Below are 23057 nucleotides of genomic sequence, written 5' to 3'. Positions count from 1 at the left end.
TTCCTGCCACAACCTCTCCAGTACTGGGATTGTTGGTGGCTATCACCACAAACCACTCATGCCATTTAGGATATATTTAAGTACATGCATGCTTATATATACATTGGTAGGCCATATGGTGTGTGTCTATTACTAAGTAGTCTGTTGCTCCTAGGGCCATGATGAACAAAACAACAGATGATTAAGTCAACCACAAAAGAAAATACTGCAGTCAGGAGACATGGTAAACACCAAATGTATGGGGTTGCTTCCCAGTGCCACTTGGCATGCTGCGCTACAGTAAACGTTCTTTCCAGCACGAGGAGATGCAAGCCCTGTAGAATAATTATACAAAGTACAGTGCAGTAATTATATAAGCTAGCAACACAGCCATTCATTAGCACATCCTCTGTTATGCCTATTATACGGTTGTATATGCTGTACTTCCATGTCTCTGCCAGGACACTAGGTTTGCTGGCACCAGCATCCCCACACTCATGTGACTAATGTGGTGTGCCACGATGTCCTGAGGGTAATGATGTTACCGGGCAATGTGAGTTTTTCTCTGCTTTTATAATCTTATGCACTTCCCTTGTATGGTGGCTTGTTGCGGATGTGAGTGTCTTCTTTGGTGCATGACCAAAATCACTTTCGTTTCCATACAAATCTGGCAGCCCCCTGAGGGCAGGGACCATGAACCATTTTGCGTGCTCCTCATCCTGCTGCAGAGAACAGCTTTGGCATGCGGCCGTGAAGGATGAGTGTTCTGTTGATGTGCCGGAGTTGAGCTGTGTCTGAGCCAGGCAGGACTGGACACCCAGTGAACATCCAGAGGCACCGAGACAGCTCAGGGGGAAAGAAATGAGATTGGAGAAATTTGTTTGGAGGATTAAAGAGTCACTCTGTATATATCCCTACATTTTATAGACAGGGATGAGACGAAAGTGAATTTAAATAAAGACTTTATTCTGTATTTAATGATGTCGTTATTAGGCTGCATTTGGCAATGCATCCCTTGACATAAAGTTTTAACATCGGTCTTTCCAAACACTAAATTACCTTTTGGATCTGCCAACTCTAATGATAAATAAAGAGGAAGCCGACCTCATTATCGTCAGATTCATGGAGTGGGTTAACATTTGGTAGACTTAACCAGTTCTGGATGCTGAGAAATGAAAGCCACTAAGTGACAGATTCTGATGGAGAATCAGGGGCTGGAGTCACATTTGCAGCCAAGTTCATTACACAGGGGTCGATGAGCCTCTGCCTTAAATCAGTGGGACCTCAGTTCCCTCTACATTCGTAAAGCAGAGGAGGCTGCAGATGCCTCTGTTGGCTCAGGCAGCCCCAGTCACCAGACTCTAAGGATGCAGGGGTGGAGAAAAAGCTGATTTAGGCTGGGCAGTGATGACGCACGCCTTTAATCCCAGCACTCAGGAGGCAGAGCCAGGTGGATCTCTGTGAGTTTGAGGCCAGCCTGGTCTACAGCGCGAGATCCAGGACAGGCACCAAAACTACACAGAGAACCCCTGTCTCAAAACAAAACAAAACAAAAACAAACAAATAAACAAATAAAAGCTGATTTAGAAGAGGTGACTTAAGATGCCTTGTGACCAAAGGGTCACAAAGAAGTGGTCTCCTTATAGCCTCTTGAGTGTGCACTACATCTCCAGTACCTTCTTGGGGTGCCCTGGAGACCCTGGACAGTAGTCCCTTTGGAGGGCTCTGCCCTGGACACGTGGCTCACCTTTACTACTCGTGAGTAAGGCCAGGGAACGGGGAGTGCTGGATAGTCGGAAGACATGCATCATGCCCTCACTTGTGAGTTCTTCGATGAAGGAAGGGAAGGGCTCTGAGAAGGGAGTAATTGCCCTGATGGAGGGAGTTCTTCCCTGTCTCATGAGACATCCCAGGAGATGTCAGGGCAGAGACCAAAAAGAAAGGCAAAGTGGTGGTACACAGGCCTTGTGAGTCACGAGGTAGGGCAAAGGGGAAGGAAAGCTCCTACAGGCCACACCCCTCTCACCCCGAAAACCTCAGACAGAGCCAACTGGCCAGGCCGGGGCCAACATGTAATGGGGTTCTGAGTCCCTGGAGAGGAGACTGTTGCAGGACAGTGTCCCCTTTAGGTTACAAGTCTCCAGACAGGGATGGGGGTGTGGGGGGGGCGGGGCAGTGAGCTGGGTGAGCAACCAGTTGACTGGTAGCCTAGGCGAGGAGACTCAAAAGCCATGTGTTGGTGTTCATACCATTCTAGACCAAAGGCCTGACTGCGTCTCCCACCAGAAGCCACACAGATCGGGAGGTTTTTCTGTTTTTCGTTTTTGTGTTTGTTTTTAAAGGTCAAATTGGCTAGGTTACTGAAGGGCTCTACTCTCTCCCTATGTGTAAAATAACAATACCCACCACAAAAGACAGATGTTTCCTTCTTCCCTAGGTCATGAGATGGGGACCCTCCAACCAGGTCCTCGCTGTCCGCGTCCCTCTTGTCCTCTTTGCTTTCTCCAGCAGGACAGCCAGCACCCTCCTTAGCACACGAAAGGTGGTCCACTCTAGAGAACCTTGTGATGTGATGTCCAGGGCTGAGTGTTGGTGCAGCAAAAGACCTGGCTTTTCTCTTTAATTTGGTCCAAGCCGCTGTGTGTCCTTGAGCTGATTTGGTCTTTCTGGGTTTCTGAATACTCACCTGTGAAAACTGTAATGATACCGTTTTATCACTGTATTCTAGATTCTGAAAAGATGCAAAGGAGTTAAGGTCTGTGACGGTACTTTGCAAACTATAAAGGAAGACCCTTTTTGCATTCAAAATTACTTTTAATTGTGATAAAAGATATACAGCATAAAATGTATCACTTTAATCATTTAGTCATTTTTTGATGTTTTCATTTATTCCTTGAAATTTTCATTCACTGAATTTCTTATGAAGAACTGTGTTTGAATGCATGTTCATGTGCGTGTGTGCATGCATGTGCGTGTGTGTGCAGAGGCCTGAGGATAACCTTAGGTGTTATATTCAAGAGCACAATCCATCTTTTGAGATAAGCTCTGTCATTAGCCTGTAGCTCACCAATTAAGCTAGGCTTGCTAGACAGTAAGCCCCAGAGATCTGCCTTGTCTCCACCTCCACAGCATGGGGATTACAAATGGGTGCCACTCCACCAGCTTCTTCTGACTTTGGATTTTAGGGGATTGAGTGCTGGTCCTCATGCTTGTGAAGCAAACACTTTACCCACGAAGCCACCTCTATAGTCCTCATCTTAATCATTTTTAAGTGTGCAGTTCATCAGGTTGAACATCTTCAGGCTTTGCATTACCATCACCACCGTATGTTTCCTGAACCCATTTTATCTTGCAAAACTGAAAATATTTACCATTGCAGAGTAACTTCCCTATCTATGCCCCAGCCCCAAACCCATGGCAACCACCATCATGCTTTCTGCTTCCAGAATTTAACTGCTCTATGCACCACATCTAAGTGGAACACCCAGTATTGGTGATTTTGAGACTGGCTTATTTCGCATAGCATAATGATCTCAAGGTTCACCATTTTCTCAGCATATGTCAGGCTTTTCTTCCTTTGTAAGACAGAGTAGCAGTTCATGGTTTGATTATATTTTTATCCATTCAGCTATGATGGGTATGAGGGTTGATTCTTTCTCTGGTAAAGAGAGGATGGCTAAACATGGATGTACAAAATACCAGTTTGAGACTCTACTTTCAATTATTTTGGAAATAGATTCTAAAATATGCTGGGACATATGGTATCATAGCCATATGGTTATGATAAAATAACTCTGACAAAAACAATTTAAGGGAGAAAAGGTTTATTCAAGTTTTGGTTCAAGGGTACAGTCCTACAGTCGGCCATGCCAGGGAAGTCAGGGTAGCAGGAGATTGAAGCTGCTGGTCACAGGCGGGCGGTGGTGGCACACACCTTTAATCCCAGCACTTTGGAGGCAGAGGCAGGCAGATCTCTGTGAGTTCAAAGCCATCCTGGTCCACGGAGTGAGTTCTAGGACAGCCAGGGATACACAGAGAAACCCTGTGTCCAAATACAAAACAATCAACTAAACAACAACAACAAAAACAAACTGCTGGTCACATCACATGCACAATCAGGAGCAGAGAATAATAGATGTATACTGCCATTCAGCTCCCCCTTTCCAGTTTGTACAGTCCAGGATACAGGTTAGGGAATGGTGCCACCCACAGTAGGCAGCTTTTCCCATCTCAATTTATGCAATCAAGATAATCCTCTACAAGTCTCCCCAAAGACCCACCATCTCCCAAGTGATTCTGTCAAATTGACAATGAACTCTAACCGCCAAATACGGCAGTTGCATCTTTAATTGTTTTCATAGCAAATTTTACATTTCTTTTACATTTCTCCCAGCAGTGCACAGAGTTCTGATTTCTTCACCTCCTTGCCAACACATCTTATTTTTCTAGTTAAAAAAAAGTGCATGTATGTATGTGTGTTGAAGATGCATGCATGCATATATGTGTGCATGTGGCTAGTCCAGAAGTCAGTGTTGGGTGTGTTTTTCAGTTATTACACCTTGTTTTTTGGAGATGTGTGTGTATGTGGGGGTGGGGTGGGGCTCTTACTGAACCTGGAGCTTACTCATTCAACTAGACTGACTGGTTAGCAGACTTCAGGGATCTGCCTGTTGGCCCCTGCTTCCTAGCGCTGGGACCACAGGTGTGTGCTTTCATGCTTGGAATTTTTTGTTGTTGTTGTTACATGGCTTTTAGGAGACTGAACTCAGGTCCTCATGTGCAGTGAGCACTTTATTGACAGAGTCATCTCAGCCCTTTTCTAGCTTTTGTTTGTTGGTTTTTGATTAGTTTATTTTGAGGGTGTTTTGTAACCGATACTTGGGTGGATATGAGACAAAGATAGGATGTGAGTCATTTATTATAGGTAGCTCATCATATTCGAAACAGGAAAGAGGGGTTTTAAGCAGACCTATGGCCCTAGAAGTCTTGGTTTAGAAGCACAGTGGAGGCTCTTACCCAGGCACCCATACCACAGGTCAGAAGATGGTGATGCCTTGGCTGTGCTGATACGATGTTTGAAGGGGAATGGGCCATGGGCCAGGGGCATCACTGGAGGGATGTAAGAGTCAGCTTTTGAGTCAGTCCTTGACAATTGACTGGTATTTTAAAACATACAAGTGCAGAGGACAGATGGGCTGGCATGGTGGCTATAGCATGATTGAAGAGATAGATGATACTTATTCAGAGGACTGCTTCACACATGCTCTCTGGATTAGCAGTGTCAGCAGTTCTGGGAATTTGTGAACAATGAGTGCTGGTGGGTACCACTCCCAGACCTCTACTCAGTCAGTAAGTGGAGGGATGGAATGGGCAACCTGTGTCTTTACAGTCTCATGGGGACTTCTGGTACATTCCTAAGTTGGTAGAGAGGAGTACAAGTTAGCTAAGATGGGCTAGTGAGGAACTACTGTGGATTCTAGAATCAGGCCAGGGAGCGGAGTTATATTTGAGATCTCCAGTGGGCAGGTTGATGCACACACCTTTAATCCCATACTCAGGAGGCAGAGGCAGGCGGATCTCTATGAGTACAAGGCCAGCCTGGTATAAATAGTGAATTACAGGATAGCCAGGGCTATGCAGCACGACTCTGTTTCAAAACAAAACAAAAAACCCAAAACCAAAAGCCCAAATCCCCAAACCAACCAAACAAAAAGAAGAGACATTCCAGTGCCTGGCCATTGGCTAACATTAAGCTTCTTGCCGTGCCATAAAACCATAAGGCCACCCGTGGCTCACTGCTCACTCTACAGTCGGCTTCTTGGTCATTATGCTCTAGATGCTGACCCCAGACCCTCCCTACAAGCTCTTTCTTACCATCTTCCTTTAACTTCAGTGTTCCTTGTCTCTGTCCAGAGCTGCTTCCTCTGCATTATTCATGCCCTGGCTCAGATGGAGCCTAGGTAGAAGCAATTTCCCCTGCCACTCCTAATGACTTCCTCAGACTCGCCCATTTCCTTCCTTTTCTAGTTCTTGTTGCTATCTGAAACCAGCCTGTGTCTTTTACTTGCACTCTTCTTGTCTACCTCTCCTCTGGGTCTCTGTCCTGTTCCTTGCTCTATTTCCAGTGCTCAGAACGAAGTGCGTTGAACAGTAAGGAACTGGGATTTTTTTTTTCCTTCTTTGGGCACTGGAATGCTTTGAAGCAGTTCTGAATAGTGAAGTGACACTATCAAAGGTCTGTCTTGTGGGGAAAGTCCTCCTGTGGGTTTGTGTGAGGGGGAGAGCGACAGCTGCTAAAGGCAAGAGGTGAGTTATAAAGTAGTCATGGTCCAGACCACTGCTTCTCAACCGGGGAAAGTGGCTGTCCGTTATCCAACCCAGCGCCACACTGGGCAACCTCAGCAGACAGTGTCATAGCAAAGGAGGGTGCCATGGCATCTAGTGGGCAGGGACCAGCAGTGTTGTTAAACCTTCAAGGATGCTCAGCTTCCTACAGCAGAGGATTGTTGGGACCCAAAACATCGGTGGTGTGATGTCAATAAAGCTGGCTCTAAACCAGCGTGGTGACTGGAGGAATAGAAAGGAACAAATGGAATGTTTTCTTCTAGTCACTGGAGAAGCCTTTCCCACAGTCTGGGCCTCCCGTGGTTTTAAGTCCCTTTGGCGGCAGCATTGGGGCCCCCTGACTGGGCAGTTCCTCCGAGAACATGTCTTCTTCGTGCTGTGTCTGTCTTCTTCCCACGGTCTCACTGCTGGGCGCTGCCCTCAATCTCTGTGTTGCTGATCCTGGATTTTGTTTCTCCTCCACCCCATTTCTCTTCCCTATCCCTCTCTCCTTTCCCCATTTCCTCCCCCTTTCCCCTCTCCCCTGTACTTTTCTCTGTCTCTCCCATTTAACTGCCCATTATGAACATTTGAAGTTTAGTGGGTTTATGGTCTCGGTCCTTAATTTTTAAAGTGGGTAATTGCGTGGTCTATACTAAATTAGATTTACTAGCTTTTTGCTTCTGTGGCATATGGCGTCCGGATGGAGCTGCCTTTTATCCCCTGCAATTGGTGATCTTTCTTCCAGCATGTTTCTGTGCATTTTTGAATATTAAAGCAACAGTCAGGTGAGCATCTCTTTCAGTATGGGTCCTATGGGAAGTCGACTGGTCAGGTCAGGCAGAGATCACCCGGAGAGGAGGACCAAGTCTGTGCTGCTGAGCAGAGCTGTGGCCTGTCCCCTCCCTGTCTCCAGGCCACCTTTTCTCATCTTGAACTGACATCCTAGGCTCTCACAGGAAAAAGGGAGGCCAGTGCTCTTGGAGTTGGTCTCCTAACTCCTCCTCATCACCTCACAGAAATGGTTCTTAACCAGGATAGCCCAAAGGTACCCGTGGATAGCAGCTTAACCAGTGACTTAGTTTCAAGGAAAAATGGCTTGCATGGTGAGGAAGCTGGAGAAAGGACTGCCACAAAGGATGTTTGAACGTTTGTCGTCCCCCAGGGAGGCATTGTGGTGCTGAAGCGCATGCTCATAGGTTCTGGAAGGGAAGAGACAGGCTTCCAACTTGCAAGCTACATGTGGCCTCCAAGACAATCTGCCCGTCTCCTGGGTATATAGCAGCGACTATCACTCCAACCAGAAATCATAATTACAGTGTGAGCCACAAAGCTGACACATTTTGTTGATATGAATCTCTTCCCTTCCACCTTAGGAAAAGGGCAAGAGAGAGAAAATGACAGATTATCTGAATATTTTCCGAATGAATGAGCACATGAATATTCCATTCTTGTCCCACTGGGGGCCCGAGCTTAGACTCTAAACACCAGTGTCCTGCTTGATAAATAGCCCTTGCCCTGTTCTGGCTCTTTCCTTTGGGGATGATAGCAATGAAAAAAAAAAAAAAAGAGAGAGAGAGAAGAAGTTCATTACTGGTGCTTTGAGCTCCCGGGAAAAGAGACCGATAACACTAAGGCAGAAACAATCGAAGGACTAGCTCTTCAGATGGCTCCCCTCGACAATCCGCCGAGAACTCAAGGCAGCCACAGTCTGTTACTTGTCTTGCTTATGCTCATACCTGACGATGGAAGGAGGAGGGACATCAGCCAGATGCATCGATAACCCAGTTTTCATTTCTGATCAGAGGTGACAGGGTCTTGTGTTGCCAACTCTTGTAGACTTGGCCCGCATTTGTTCTAAGCTTGGGGTAAAAATCTGTGACATAGTGTCTGCCTGATGGATATGATCCAGGGGGTGATATAATCTGATGGAGACAGCACTGGCTACTAATTTCACCTCCGTGGCAAATTATCTGACAGCAGCTTAAGCGGGGAAGGGCTGATGTTGGCTTACAGTTCCAGGAGGTCCCAGTCCATCCTGGTAAGGAAGGCATGGTAGCAGGAACAGGGACAGCTATCACACTGCATTGGCAGTCAAGAGACAGAGAGAGTGAACGGAGGTGAAGCCAGGCTATAAAACTTCAAGGCCTGCTCTCCAGCTTCACGTCTAAAGATTCTGCAGCATTCCACAGGAACGACCAACCACAAGACTATGGGAGGCATTTCACACGCAAACCATGTTAGACTCATGGGTGGGTCCAAATGCGCTGAAGAGTGGTGCTCGCTTGGAGGTGGATGGACTCTTGAGGAAGCATTTGACAGCTGTCCATCTGGGTTCACCTTCAGAACCTGCTTAGCACGTGGCTTCTGATCTCTACCCTCTCTCTCCATCCTCCATCTCCATCTTCCCTGCAAGTCTACGATGAGCCTTGGAGAGCAGTGACTGGAGCTAATGCATGTCTTCACATTTCAGGTCCTCAGCTGCACCCCCCCCCCCCCCCCCGATTGGTGATCCATTGATGCTCTCTAGATTGGATTACCACAGTCAAGGAGGCTGGCCTGGGCTCACTTTCCTCTGCTGTTAGAAGACCAACTTCATCTGACATCCTGTACACTCAAACCCTTCAAGGCTCCCAGCGGCCTCCACTGTTCCACATGCCTTCTGCCTTTCTTCCCATTCTGTGCCACAGTTTGACCAGAAGGCTGTCACTAGCAGCCATTAAACAATATGAATGGGCAGCTGCAGCTCGCTCTTCCTCCCCACCCCGACTCTGTGTGCAATGAGCTGAGACTGTGACTCCTCCAGGCACTGTGCAGCCACATCCTGAACTGGGGTCAGCCACAAGCTGCCCATGGCATTGCCCAGGCAGGGTGGGGTGGGGGCTCCCTCTGTGATCATGGTTAAGAAGAACACATTGGGGGGGGTGATATTCCCCAGAGGAAAAGTAGGAGGAAGGTGGCAGGAGCTAGGAGAGAAAAGAGACCAGTTTAAGAAGGTTAACTGGGAATATTAATCAGATATCTACATAGACTGTGCAAAGTGACCATATTAATAAAGCACCAAGTGCAGATATAATTGTTGGCTCTGCCAGGGAATTCATTCATAAATTTTTTTCCAGGGGTCATGTCCTTTATTTAGCTATGGGTGTGTGGAAGATGAAAGTGAACCACGCTGTGAAGTCCAGCCGTGCACTTACATCAGACAAATCTGAAAGGCATCCGTGCCTAACGCGTGTCCGGCTCAGTGCTGAGTTGTACTTGGGCCAGAGGCAAGGGGAGGTCCTGGCTTTCCACCCTCACTGTTTCCCGTTTAGACAGCAGTCCGCACACAAGGAAGCCAGTGGCGCTCGCTTTATTCCCTAAGTGCTTCCCACCTGCGGCCCATCTCCTCTCCTTTTCTGGACTGTGGTCTGACTGCAGTCCAGACTCCCCTCGGAGCTCTTCTTCATGCCCGGACAGCAGGCACACAGAGCCCCCATTCTGTTGAGTTGTCACATCCATCACACTTATTCCCTGCACAAGCTAGCACCAAGCTCTAGAGGGTAGAGGGCTTCCCTTTTCCCCATCTTCAGGGACAACTGCTTCCCCAGAGTGGCAGCTGCATTGTCCAGCCCCCCCTGCCCCCTCCCCTGATGTAGCCCACCAACACTCCCCTCTGTGGTTGTTTGATACAGGTCCCCACTCAACTCGTGCCTGCCCTGTCATGTAGAGATGGAACTGTGGACTCGCCATTCTCCCTTCAGCTACCTTGCTCTATCCTCATCATCCTCAGTGACTGTTCCCATCCCTCTGATGCCACTGCTTTGGAGATCACTGCATTCTTCCCTTCTGCCGACTTCTCTCCCATGCCACGTCACCATCACTGCTTCACTCTGGGTCGGGACAGATCTTGACCCTCTGGTTTTCTTGAAAGTACTAGGGGACTTAGTGCATGCCAGATAAGTTCTCTACCAGTAGGCCATACCTCTAGATTCTTTCTCTGAACGCAGCCTCCTGTTCATCTCCTTCAGGCTTTTCAGTCCCACAATGCCTGATTCTCTGCAGGTCAAGGTATCCATCACACATGTTACACATCCTCTACTCTCTTAGCTGCTGGGTCTAACCCTTGGGGATACACTCCATTCTCTATCCAGCAGAAAAACCCAAACCTCTCTGTTGCTGTGACACCATCAGCTCCCCTAACAATGTCTAGCTCCTCTTGAGAGCTCTGACATCCACCTGCCTTGCCCTGGGCCTTGGCCCACACCAGCATCTCCCCCATTTCAAGTGGACTCAGAACAGCATTTCCATAATGGAGCAGCTGTTCTCAGCTCTCACCTGTGGCCACCGACCCTGTCATTGTCATTCTGACTGGCAGAAGATGCAGATGTTGCTTCTCCTCCAAGAAAATGGAAACTTCCCACTTCCCCACTCAGTCTCTCTCAGCTTCCCCTCCCACCAAATACTCAAGGTGCCGCAGTGTTTATTAGTCTTAGACCTGAGCTATCTGCTTCAGCACTTGAAGTGGAGCTGGCCTGATTGGAGATGTGCAACACACACGCTAGATATGAAAACAAGAATATAAAACATCTCAATGATTTTTGTATTGATTGGATGTTGGCATTATGCTACTTGTGATTTAATTTCATAATCTCATACATTTCTTTTGACCTTTTACAAAGTGCCCACTACAACATTCACAGAGATGTGTGGCCTTTCGTTCTTGTGTTTTGCTTTTCCCTGTTGAGTAGCGCTGAGCTGGGATAGAGCCTGAGCCACAGTAGGACCGAGACCCAAAGATGCGGTCGCTCAAATGTAGGTGTATATTCCACTTGTGAGCCTACGGGTATGTGGCAGTTAAAGGATGGAGGTGGTGAGCACTGTTGCCATCATCAAACATGAGGTTTGTGTATGATCCTCTGTCACCATAGCTTTCCAGGAAAAAAGGGAGAAGAGGAAGAGAGTAAGGGATGATCTGTATGCCCTGGTCACCTTCACCCAGCTCTGTGAACTCAAAGTCAGCTCAGGTCTTCCTGAGCTCAGGGGAGGCTGTCACGTATCGTCTGAGATGGGTAGTCATGCATCCCGTTAAAACCTGGGGTGATGGGTTAGTAACAAGAAGAAGAGAAAGGCCCGGGGTTGGCACCATGTCCTGCCATCTTGGAGGATGAGCGGTCCCTTCTGTCATCCCAGGTGCATCTTTCCCTCCCTCCAGACTCTGCCTTTTCACAGGGCTTATTCAGAAAAAGGTCCCTCTCTTCTGTGGAGACCAGCCTTCCTCCCAACCACCTCCTCTTTCTGAGTTCTTGTCATTATAGCTTCAAATCCCTTCCTTGTAAAGACAGCCCCCAATTGTCCCGAGACAGATGCTCCACCTTCTAGTCCCCTCTCTTTCTGTCCCACCTGCCACCATGTAAGTCCCTCCTGTCACTCCGCTGAAGTCTCCAGAGACCTCCTGATTGGCAAATCAGTCCTTATTTCATCTGACTTCTAGCCCCCTTAGGTCCTCGGGCCAGAACATTGCTTTTCAGCCTTCCTTCAAGCTCTCCCCAAGCACTGAGTCCTTGAGGTCTCAAGCCTCGTTTCTCCCCGCCATGTGCTCCATCAATACTGAACCCAGTGAACCCAAATTTTCCTTATAATCCTGTCCCCGGGGAGCCCATCACCTAAATAGAAGAGAAGCCTAGAACCTGCTTCACTTCCTGCCACCTCTACAGACTTTCTGATTCCACCTCTTCGGGGTCATTTGAATCTGCCCCATCCTTTGCAAGCCCAAAGCCAGCCCTTGGTCTCCTGAACTCAGGGGAGGCTAACAAATGTTCTTGACTCTCCTTGCCCTGACCCTCACTACTGGCCTCATTTCTCTCTGCCAGATTTTTAAAATAGCACCCAGACTGATCTTTTCAGATCATATTTCCGCTCTCTCTCCAGTATACCTATAAGAGCAATTGCCCTGAAATACAAACCTTGCCATGTCATGACCTGTTTAAAGTCCTTGGGCTGTTTCTCAGCATCGTCGGGCACCATTCCAGCCTCCTAGTGAGTCTTTATAACGGTTTTCATGCTGTGACTCCTTCATGTGCCCTCCTGACCCAGGCACCCCAAGATTCCTTAAGTTTTGCGGGGTGGGGGGGGGAGGGGAGACTTCATAGCTGGTATGTTGTTTCTCTGCCTGTCTGAAAACTCACTAACTTAGTTTACAGCTACCTCCTCTGGGAGCCTGGTAGTCAATAGCCACAAGGTAGTCAGTAGCCACTTGGGTGTCATAGCCACTGAACATGTGTGTGTATGTTAGACACATGCAGAAATCCTTCTCTGGAACTTCCCCATCTGAGACTTTGCCTTTCCTTTATCTTCCTAAGAATGTCTTGCTTCACTGTACAGAAAAGATCTTGCTTCCTCCTCAGCCCCCAGGATCTCTTTGAGAACCAAAGACCTAGTCTCCCTGACTTGTGATTTTCTGGTACACGAATTCCTGCTTCATAGGCAAAGCATATTATGATTTTGTTTTTTCACTTGCTGTTAGCTTGTGGCCATTTGTCTTCCCCTGAACACTTAGGAGTCAGAAATATCCCATATTTGGATACATACATCTATATACATCTCCTTGACTAAGAGAGTGGACAAATAGAGCGTTGATGAACTAGTAAACATAGGAAGGATTGAATGAATGCACTAACTTCCAGTATCACTTACAAAGTTCATGGTGAAGTACTGAATGAATGATTCAGATCACAAATGCTTTGGGGGATCTGAGAAGTGGGGAATCCATTCAGCTAGAGCTCTTCATGGCTCGCTGGGGGTTAAGCTGTAAGAGAATAAGATGTGGTTCAGTTAAGATGTGAATGTGGTCACAGAAAAGCCAAGAGCTTTCCAAAGGGTGGGGCAGGAGAGATGACTACTGGACCAAAAACAAACAAACAAAAAACAACAACAACAAAACCAAAAACACAAGGCAAAGTCACATGACCTGCTTCATGTTCAGCAAGGATGTATCTAGAAGCAGCTAAGTGATCATAGAATTAAGCAGGGCATGATCCTGGAAAGGAACATTAGAACCGGACTCCAGAGGGTCTTAAGGCTAGGGGATCTGCCTTGGTACGAGGGAGACTGAGGCAGGTGAGGGGAATTCGGGAGGGCAGGAAGGGAACCAACAGCAGGAACAGAGAGCTGTGGGTCCCCTGGCTGACCTCAGCAATTGAGCAGATGGTGTGGCCAAAGGGTCGGGAGAATGTAAGTGTCTTTGCCAAAAGTGTGCATGTGAGCAATTATCTACTATTAACTGAGTCTGGGAAGCAAGACCGTGCCCCCAATTGTATATAAAGGTAATGGGTACTATTTGGGACACAGACTTTGCAATAAGCCTCAGGGAATATTTTGTAGTAATAGTCAGAAACACAAACCTAATATGTAGTTGAGAACTTACATCTACATAGCAACCCAGGGGCTAATAGATGACAACTGATTTGAGAATCAGTAAGCTGCTTCTCCCTGTGTGCATGCATGTTTATGTGTGCTCGGGCATGTGCATGGGCATGTGTGCCTGTGGAGGCCAGACAACAACTTTGGGTTTTTGTTCCACAGGCCCCATCCACCTTGTCTTGGAGAGAGAGTCTCTCACTAGCCTGGAATTCATTGAGGAAGGTAGGCTAGCTGAGCAGGGAGCACCAGGGATGTGCCTGTCTCTACCTTCCTGGCATTGGGATCACAAGTGTGGACCACCATGTTCTGTTTCCTTATGTGGGTTCTGGGGATCTGACCCAAGCCCCTGACTTGTAAGGCAAATGTGTTCCCAACTGAACTGTCTCTCCAATCTAAGAGATTCTTAAGGTGGAAAGTATATAATGAAGATTAGACCTAATGGGTAATATAGCTAGGTTCATGGTAGGAGCTAGGGGAGATGGGTCAATGGGAATTTCAGTTTTTCTGTATCCTTGCCAACACTTAGCATGGTCAAACCTTTTTAATTTCAGCCATTTAAAAGGTTTGCAGTGCATCTCATTATGGTTTTAATTTGTATTTTCCTTGTTACTGTTAGTGGTGAGGATATGTTCTACCCACCCAAATCACTTCTCTGTGAAGTGTCTGTCCACATGTTTTTGTTTGACTTAAAATTTGCATAGTTTTCTTATTACTGAGCCTTGACCATCTTCATGTTTCTGGATGCAAGTCCTCTGTCTAGGATAGGTTCTGTACAAATCCTCTTCCAGGTTGCGGCTTGTCTAGTTATTCTGTTCATGATGTCTTTGGAAGGACAGACATGTATAGCTTTGATGAAGTCTAACTTAGTTTTTACTTCATGGGTTGTACTAACTTGGGAGGTCATGCAGATTTTCTTCTAGAAGTTTCACAGTCTTGGGGGTTACCTTTATGTCTACAGCCCATTTTCCGTTAATGTTGGTACATGGCATGCGGCAGTTTGAAGTTCTTATCTCATTTCAGTGTGTGAGGATCCCATTATTTTGACTCAACACAGTGTGGTACTGTTTTTCACTGTGTCTCTGTTTAAAACAAACAAACAAAAAAACCAAACCAAACCAAACAAACAAAAAAAAAACAACAAAAAAACAAAACAAAACATTTTTTCCCCACAGCGGTATGGAGCAGAGTAATGATCTTAATAGAAGTTGGCTTAGAATCTCCCCAAAGTCAAGGTTAATTTGGTTCAAGTATCTATAAAGGGCATACCTTTGCCAGAGGAGGTACCAGGTCCTGGGTGAGACCGGGCCAATGAGTGCAAGTTAAGTCGAAAGCCTTGACTGCAATGCACTACAAGAGGTGTGGGTTCCTTGGGAAATGCACGGCTGTGGTGCTTGGTTAGCCACGCTGTTCAGGGTAAGGCTTCCTGGAGAGGGATGTCTCAGGAGTTACCCTGAGTGAGCAGGACCAGCAAGTGAGGACGAGAGAACAGAGGAGGTGGAGGACCAAAGGAATGCAGGCACATAGCAGCACCAAGTGTGTGTGCATGCTCATGTTTGTGTGAAGGTAGGCATGTGTTTTCACATGTATGTCTCTCTCTGTGTGCATGTGTACACACACCCATGCTATGTCATCAACATTTCACTATGTGTGGAAGGTGGAGAGGGGTGAGTCGGGAAGCAGAGTCTCAGGGGCATGTCTCATCTGCTGTGTCAGGGAACCCCGTGGATGGAACCCAGGGTGGTGTATATGCCAGGCCAGTGTTTTTCACTACGGTACACCCCAAGCCTATTTTTATTTTTGTTTTCATCTTTATCTTGAGACTGGGTTTGGATAAGTTGCTCAGACTGGCCTCAAACCTCTAATCCTCATGCCTCAGTTTCCTGACTAGCTGGATTATGGGTGTATATCCACAAGACCTGGCTGAGCAGAAGCCCCACCCTTCCAGGTAGTTGAGATGAAGCAGAGAGTCTAGTTAGGAGAACCAACAAGAGAAATGCTGAGGAGGCAGAAGCAGACATGGTTGGGGGCGTTGTTTGGAGGAGGGGAGTTGGGCAAGGGCATGATGTCTGGGAAGCTGATGGTGTGTGTGTGTGTGTGTGTGTGTGTGTGTGTGTGTGTGTGTGTAGAATGGGGCAGGTGTGTGGAGGTCAGAGTACAACTTTTTGGCTTTGGTTCTGGCCTTCTACCTTTATGTGGTATGGTAGTTTGAATGAGAATGGCCCCACACACTCATATGTTTAAGTATTTGGTTGTCAGTAGATGGAACTGTTTGGGAAGGATTAGGAGGCATGGCCTGGATAGAGGAGGCGTGTCACTGGGAGCAGGTTTTGAGGTTTCAAAAGACCAGTGCCATTCCCAGTGTGTTCTCTGCCTTCTGCCTAGGGATCAAGATGTAAGCGCTCAGCTCTTCCTCCCGTCTTCCCTCCACCATCATAAATCATAAGCCTAATTCTACTCTTATAAGTTGCCTTGGCCATGGTGTCTTATCACAGAAATAGAAACCTAACTAAGACATGTGGGTTTGCTTATCAAACTCAGGTCATCAGGTCTGTGTGACAAGAGCTTTACCCACTGAGCCTTCTTGCCAGCCTCTTAGTTTGAATCTTGATAAGTGTGAGATGTTCCTTAGACATCTACCTGGAGGTGCCAACAGGCTGTTGTGTGCACATGTTGCTTCCCCCAGGGAGGTGGCTGGAAATGAAAGCCATCACTTACAAAGCTCCTGTAAATAAGGCAGAAAGGGGGCTTTGCAGAGACCCTGGGGATCTATCCATATTAAAGGAGGGCAGGAGCAGAGGGTACCTCCCGCAGCAAGGGCCGGAAAATTAGTAGCATCCTTGGAGAGCAGCTTCCTAGGAACCAATGAAGTTGAAGGCCTCAGGTGAGAAAGCAGGAGTGGGACTTGGTTGCAAAGAACCCTAGCCCGCCCAGGAGCAGCCTGAGGCAAGGGTGCTGCAGCAAATGGGCCCAGGCCCCAGGTGCCGCCAGGAGCCATGCAATCTTGGGCAAAGTTGCTCAACCTGCCCTTTCTCACTTCTCTTGCCTATAAAACAGAATAATAAATGGAGGGTTGCATGGGGATTAAATGAGATCGTATATTCGATGCTCTCAGAGCAGCACCTGGTGATCATAAACAATAATGCGGGCTAGTGATGTAATTAGACAAGGGATCAGAAGTACCCACTGGTTTTGCAAGGAGGCTTGTTGGCCCTGGTATTGTGGGCTGTCTGAGTGAGGTGGGGGTGACTTGCAGTGAGGGGGTGGAGGGGTGTCTTAGGGCTGAAGTCAGCAAACTCTGAAGAATCATCCAGTAAGCCGGGCTGGCACTGCGGGTCAGGAGGAAAGGGAGCTGGCAGCATTGTGGGAGTGTCTCGGGAGGCTGTGCTCTCCTCCCTGCAGGTGTTAAAAGTCCTCCCTCACTCTTTTGTGTGTTGGCTGGGATCTTTTTTGGCTTTCCGCTCACCAAATTGGGAGCCCACTGTGTTTGTTTACAGGGCCAGTGTGGCACGTGGCCCGTCTGGTCACAGGAAGTTCCATCTGCTTGGGCCTCGCTGCTGCCTGAGCACAGGGAGACAGGCTGGTCGGCAAGCAACTGAAGACGGGAGCATAGGGAGTTGTATGGGGCAGGCAGGGCAGGGGGAGGAAGACAGGCGTGGGGATGGAGGCTCTCCGGGAAGAGGGGAGCTCGGTGAGGATAAAGGTGTGACAGCTCATCTGGAGGGAGACTTCCTTCAGCAGAAGGGTGAGTGGGAACAAGTCAACGGAGGGCACTGAGAGAACTCATGATACATCTGTCATCTACAGACAGTGCTATAGCCATATCTGGACCCAGAGCTGCGGGCAAGCAGCTGGGAAGCAAAGGTAACCAGTTCCCCAGGGCTCAGCCCATCTCTTTTTCTTGTTAGCACAGGGTCGTAACAGGTTGGGCCAAAAAGCCGTTGGCAGTGTTATAGATATGGCCTATAAAGGCTCGCCAGTAAAACTTCTTTATTCCCCCCCTTAAAGAGAAGAGCTGTTGAGGTGCCTAAAATCTTCTGTAGCAGGCCTCTGGTGGAGCTTAAAGATTAAGGTAGCTGGCATCCACCCTTGAGGGGTCACTCCGGAGCTTTCAATAATGCATGAAGGGAATGCAAGTTCTGCTCCAGTTCCCACAGGTGAACAGAGAACAGGATCCTGCCACCCCTGGACGGATGCTGCTAAGTAGAGGTACCACTTGGTTCTCTGCCCTGCATGCCCATGCACAGCGGCCGCCTTCAATCCTGGTGTCGTCTGATGTTGCCACATCACCAACATTTGCTGCAGTTGCCGCAGAAGGTGAAGAGCCAGGTGGTCCTGCACTGCTTTGGCACCTAGTAGCCACTCATTCCTGACCACTGCACATCCAGTCATCCATTTACTGAGACGAATCAGGTTCCTCCAGCTGATACTCTCAAAGAGCTGACTGACAAAGAGAGCAAGGAGGGGCCACAGACAGGCAGCAGGACAAATTCACAGAGCTCAGGGGAAGGGAGTTCATTTGAAATGAGTCATCTGAGGAGGCAGGCAGGCGGGAACAAGAATTGTCTGGACATTTAAGGCACGGGCAGCTGAGGGTACACGCAGTACAGGTGGGCAGACAAGTCTCCGCCCATGGGGCGGGAGCTGGTGGGGTTCTCGGGACATCGGTGGAAGAGAATACTGGGAGCTGGGAGCTGGAGAGGGCTTTCCAAAAGAGGTGAGTCTGTAGGGAGTAGATCCCAGGCAGGGAAAGCGGAGGTAAGGAATGGTGTCAACAAAAGCAGAGGGGACAGCAGAGGTGGGTGACCGTGCTCCCGCGGTGAGAGGATGCCAGGTTGTGCTGACCAAAGGCAATTCCCAATGCTCAGGAGACCATCCTTCTGGCTGTAATAGAAAGCCAACTGGTAGCTGTACACCTACTTCTACACAGGCCTGTTCATGCTTACTAGCACTGAGCTAGCCAATGCTATAATAGGCTGGGCCAGACCTACCAACCCAGAGGAAGCCATCCTGTCCAAAGCAGACACATACTGGCATGAGAATGGGGAGGAGAACTTGGGATCAGGATGCACACTGTCAACAGGCTGTCTTCCCATTGTCAGGGACCTCAGAACCCAGATGGGGAGAGAGTTCAGCAGAGAACATAATGCTTGGGGGTTTGAGGCAGAGGCTCAGTGTGAATGCAAAGGCTTTCTTGACATAAAGAAGATGTACTGAATCTGGCTGGGTCAGAAGAAGCACTGGACATTGAATCTTCAAGGTTAAGTAAAGGGGCAGACCCTAGTTCCCACATGTGTCTCCCTATTACAACCCTGCTCTCACTGCAGTCCGGACTTCTGAGTCTCACCGTGGCTACTAGTTGACTCCTGCAGAGAAGTCCCTGGGGCCACAGAATGTGCTGGCTCATACTGTTCCTCATTTGGCAGCAGCTGGGAACTCTGAACATTCTGGCCTAGCCTGGTAGCTGGGCCAGAGGGACTCAGTGTGGTCCAGGAGCATCCGCTGAACATTAAGTCTCAAGCACACTGCTCTCTTCCATCCATCTGGCCCCTCTCCTGGGACTTCTGAAAAACAAGTATGCTGTTTGGTAACTGCCTTTTGGGGACATGTTCCTTCAGTATCCTGTCTCCAACTTGTCTTTGGCATCCATAGCCCTAGAATTCAGTTCCTATTTTCAAGATGATTATCTTGGTTCCAATATGTTTGATGCAAACCAACCAACCACCCAGTCAAGCCTCTTCCCTGTCAGAAATTAATCACCATCAAGAAGCAAAATCTTAGTGAAATGTGGTACTCAGGATGGCCTGGGAGTGGGCATGGGGAACAGGATTTGACAAGCCCTTGTCAAATACCTCTGAGGGCCTCATGAGGAAGGAAAGAAGAGAATCCAACATCAGATCCCCGAATTCCCTCCTATTGTCCATCATTCCTCTGACTCAGCACATTAGATGATGCTCTGGATGTTGGATGTACAGTGTGTGACACAGTTATCTCAGGGCTTGGACATCTGAGTTTGTATTAACACACTGTGCTACTCAGCTTAGGATGCTATGCCGTGAGATTGCAAATGAAGTGGCTGAAACAGAACTTTTATTTCTCAGTGTTTTCTGGGATATCTAAGGTCATTCCTGATGACCAAGTTCATTCTTGCTGAGGCCTCTCTTCTTGGCCATCTTCTCACTACGTTATCTTCTCATAGTAGAGAGCAAGTGAGTGAGCTCCTTCCTTTCTCTTCTGAGAAGGACACTAATTCCATGAGTTCAGGGCCCCATCCTTGCGACCTCATTTAACTTCAATTAACTCCTGAAGGCCCTCCTTCCAAATATTGTCACATTGGGAGTTAGGACTTTAAAAATGCCATGGGAAGGGGGACAGCAAAAGAGAGGTCATGAAACCCACAGCACACACATTAGATGTGTCTTTTTCAAAAAGAAGAGAGGAGAGGAGAGGAGGAGAGGGGAGGAGAAGAGAAGAGAAGCAATGGAAGCGGTTGTATCTGGAACAGACCCTTGGGTGGGTGCTCCTCTTGTGATACCCTTTAATTGTACCATGGGTGTACTGACGGAGCTGGGGCAAAGCCAGTGAGACTGTAACAGAACCCTCCAGAGAAGATGGTCCTAAGTTCTCACGTTCACAAGGAACATGGACTTTGTATTAACTTTCTATCACTGTGACGAAATTCCTGAGGTCAATCAGCTTACAGGAGCAAAGGTATATGTGGGCTTGTGGGGTCAGAGGTTTCAGTTCTTAGCTGCTTGGCTCTTTCGCTTTAGGGACCATGGTGAGGCTCAGCTGGCCAGGAGGGGGGGGGCAGGATCATTGGTTACCATTCAGTGACCTAACTTCCTTCAGCTATGGCCCACTTCTTCAAATTCCAATAGCTCCTAGCAAACCCAGCCTTTGGGGACATACTTCAGATCTAAGCCTTATAATATTTTCTGGGAGATTATTTTGATGATTCATTTATTACAAGTAATTTATACAATATCTAGTAGATATTAATAGTGAGATTCAAGAAACTAAGGATGGCTGCCTCTAGTTGGGAAATCTCATCAGGATGTGAGTGTGTGGTGATAACTGTAGGAAAGCAGAGAAGTTACCTGGACAGTTTTCAGAGGTCTAGAATCCATCCTGTCACTGTTAGTGTCTCAGAGTTGATTTGCCTTGATGACATGTCTTTAAAGTACCCAAAGGTGTAGGATCCCTACCTGTTAACACCCTCTTGAGCCCAAGTCCTGAGAGGACAGATGAGACCATGTCTTCCTCCTCCACTAGCCAGCTCTGAAAACATGATCAGGTCACCAGACTCATCCGAACCCATATTTCTCATGTCATGTGAAGTTAAAACACTGATCTTACAGCGTTGAGGATGAGATTTTGACATGTCCACTAAACACACCATTGTTGCTGAGTATACAAGCACAGATCTGTCTTGGATCCACAGTCTCCTGCCCATGACTCTGCTGGATGGGCTGCCAATTCCTGCTGCTCTAGATATCTTCCCTGTGCTCCGGGGCCAGCATAACTGCTGCTACGAAATTTTCAGTGTAAAGCATTTTACAGCAGTAAATCTTATGGAGAGCCTGATATCCATAAGCAATGGATGTGAAGCTGTGATGGTCACCACTGGCGTGGGGCTGCATACCACCTGTCTGCTCTTAGAAGGAGCAACATGTGTCCATCCAGGGACATCATTTGGGGATCATTCCTCTCTACACCTGCTTCCTTATGGTCTCAAGTTGTCATTCTAGTGTGACGCAGTGTGACTCCATTTCTGTTTCCTATAGAGCCATCTCATGCTGAGTCTTGCTCCCTGAACCAGTCCAGTGAAACTGTAACTGACCGAAGTCAGAACATTCCCACGTTCTCCCATTCACAAAGAACGTGGACATGTGTTACAGGCTACCTTGGCAGGGCTTTCAAGTCTTCCCAGTTCCAATTCTTTGGCCACCCCTACAGGTGGCTGGTCATTTCCTGTGTGCTTTCCTAGTTAAAGCATCTACTTCATTGCTTAAGCCTTGGGACTTACCTTCAGAGCCCCATGCTGGAGCCCACACTGTGAATGTGAAATTGAATTTACATTGTTCACTGAGGGGGTGCATATAAATAAATCCGCCGTCAGGAAGAATGCTTTGTCATGTTCTGTGTCCTGGTATTTTCTTGGTGAGATGTTGATTGTATGTATGTCAGCAATGGACAAAATGATAGCATGGAGCCTGGGTTATTAAGGTACAGGGATTACCTTAGGGATTCTGTCACAGTGATGGAATGTTAACTAATACCAAATCCATATTCCTTGTGAACATGAGAACTTAGGGACATTTTGCCCTGGCCCACCTGGCCATAGCCACTCAGGGCCATGTGGCAGTGGAGTCTCTTGTGGTACACTGTGTGTTTCCTTCAACCTCTGAAAGATAAGTTTGCTAGTCTTTTTTTTCTGTAATTACGTTATTGAGGTAAAATTCATATCCTGCATAACTGACCCACCCAAAGTATATAATTCAGTGACTTTTACTGTATCCACAGCGGTCTCCTAACCCTAGGCCACTGTTACTCTGGTTTCTGTCTCTATGGACTCACTTTGTCTAGACATTCTTGTACTACTGGACCCATCTGATATGTTGTGTTTTGTGTCTGGCGGCTTTCACTTGGTGTAATGCTGTTAAGGTTCATTCATGTTTGTCACACGTGGAAACACTTTGTTCTTCTTATGTCCCAGTAGTGATCCACTACAATAGGAAGGCAGCAGCATCTTTGTCCTTTGGTTGATGGACGGACGGATGGATTGTTTCCACCTTTTAGACTTTGTGAATAATTACTCATGTATAACTGCCATAAATGTTGACATAACAGTGTGTGGTGGGTGTCAGCTTTTCAGCTCTCCCAGGAAGAGAATTAAGAACCTCAGTCGCCAGCATTGCGTGCCTACTAGATGTGAGACTGCATTGAGTACATCCCATCTCATGTCACAGTAGCCCAAAGAGCAGCTTTCCTCCCCATTTTTCAAGTCAAGAAACAGATCCTTTAGCTGATATGGGTGGACCTGGGACTAGAGCCCAATTCTCTGTGATTCCCTTCAGATTGCATCCAGAGGCGGGGCAGCTACTCATACTGTACCTCTCTCCAAGTCATCCACACTGATCGTCACACTGGTTAAGTCCAGAGGAGGGGTCACTGACCTCCACTACCTGCACTGACTGAATCTCTACACTCATCAGTGGGTTTTTCTTTATTACACCAATGTTCAGTGAAGAAAAGTCGTTCAGACAAATTGCATGGCTCACCTGGGGGACACAGCTCATGGCACCAGAGACTGGAGTACGAGCATTCCACAGTAACCTGCAGCTGCTTCCCGG

The 23057-nt window shown here is 47.6% G+C and overlaps 1 protein-coding gene across 3 annotated transcripts in view; it reads left to right on the top strand.

Moving 5' to 3' along the window:
- Positions 1-23057, top strand: part of Grik4 (glutamate ionotropic receptor kainate type subunit 4) — a 433513-nt gene that overhangs the window by 234533 nt on the left and 175923 nt on the right. The gene's annotated exons all lie outside the window — the stretch shown is intronic.

This window comes from Peromyscus maniculatus, chromosome 7 (assembly GCF_049852395.1).
Source record: "Peromyscus maniculatus bairdii isolate BWxNUB_F1_BW_parent chromosome 7, HU_Pman_BW_mat_3.1, whole genome shotgun sequence".
In the NCBI taxonomy this organism is placed as follows: domain Eukaryota; kingdom Metazoa; phylum Chordata; class Mammalia; order Rodentia; family Cricetidae; genus Peromyscus; species Peromyscus maniculatus.
This window is presented reverse-complemented; position numbering and strand designations above follow the sequence as displayed.